Source organism: Trichechus manatus, unplaced genomic scaffold (genome assembly GCF_000243295.1).
Source record: "Trichechus manatus latirostris isolate Lorelei unplaced genomic scaffold, TriManLat1.0 scaffold00046, whole genome shotgun sequence".
In the NCBI taxonomy this organism is placed as follows: Eukaryota; Metazoa; Chordata; class Mammalia; order Sirenia; family Trichechidae; genus Trichechus; species Trichechus manatus.
Window position 1 is genome coordinate 1,027,649 of NW_004443982.1, and position 1,548 is coordinate 1,029,196.

Genomic DNA, 1,548 nt, shown 5'->3' on the forward strand with positions numbered 1-1,548 from the left:
AAAGTATTAGCCCAAGAGACAGAAATGGCCACATAAACCAGAGACTTCATCAGCCTGAGACCAGAAGAACTAGATGGTTCCCGGCTACCACCAATGAACGTCCTGACAGGGAACACAACAGAGAGTCCCTGGTGGAGCAGTAGAAGGATGGGGTGCAGAACTCAAATTGTAGTAAGAAGACCAGACTTAAAGGTCTGACTGAGACTGGAGGGGCCCCAGAAAGCATGGCCCCTGGATTCTCTATCAGCCCAGAACTAAAACAATTTCCGAGGCCAACTCTTCAGACCGGGATTGGACTGGACTGTGGGACATAAAGTGATACTCGTGAAGAGTGTGCCTCTTAGTCAAGTAGACACAACAGACCAAAGGGGCAGCTTCTGTACAGAGGTGAGATGGGAAGGCAGAGAGAGGAGCTGGCTATATGGTCATGGGGAATGAGGGGCGGAAAGGAGAAGTGTGCTGTCGCAGAATGAGGTGAGCAGTTAGGGTCTCATAACAATGTATGTATAAAAATTTTGCATGGGAGACTAACTTGAAATGTAAACTTCATTTAATTACAACAATAAAACAAGAAAAAAATGTCATTGGATTTGGACAGGGATTGCCTTGTGTCTGTAGATGGCTTTGGGTAGAATTGACATTTTCATAATGTTGAGTCTTCCTATCCATGAGCAAAGTATGTTCTTCCACCTATGTAGGTCTCTTTTGGTTTCTTGCAGTAGTGTCTTGTAGTTTTCTTTGTATAGAACTTTTTACATCTCTGGTTAAATTTATTCATTAGTATTTTATCTTCTTGGGGGCTATTGAATGTTCAGCTTGTATCCTGATACTTTGCTGAAATCTTCTATTAGTTCCAGTAGTTTTCTTGTGGATTCTCTGGGGTTTTCTGTGTATAAGATCATATCATCTGGAAGTAGACATAATTGTACTTATTCCTTACCAATCTGGATGTCCTTTATTTCTTTTTCTAGCCTAATTTCTCTGGCTACGACTTTCAGCACTATGTTGTATAAGGGTGTTGATAAAGGACATACTTGTCTGGTTGCCATTCTCACAAGGAATGCTTTCAGACTCTCTCCATTTAGGAATATGTTGGCTGTTGGTTTGTATAAATGACCTTTATTATGTTGAGGGATTTCCCTTCTATTCCTATTTTGCTGAGAGTTTTTATCAGGAATGGGTGTTGGAATTTGTAAAATGCCTTTTCTGCATGGATTGATAAGATCATGTGGTTCTTGTCTTTTGTTTTATTTATTTGATGGATTACACTGATTGTTTTTCTAGTGTTCAACCATCCCTGCGTACCTGGTATGAATCTCACTTGGTCATGTCAGATTATTTTTTTGATATGTTGTTGAATTCGATTGGCTAGAATTTTGTTGAGGATTATTGAGTCAATGTTCCTGAGGGATATTGGTCTGTAATTTTCTTTTCTTGTGGTGTCTTTATCTGGTTTTGGTATCAAGGTTGTGCTGGCTTCATAGAATGAGTTAGGAAGTATTCCCTCCTTTTCTATGCTCTGAAATACCTTTAGTAGTAGTGGTGTTA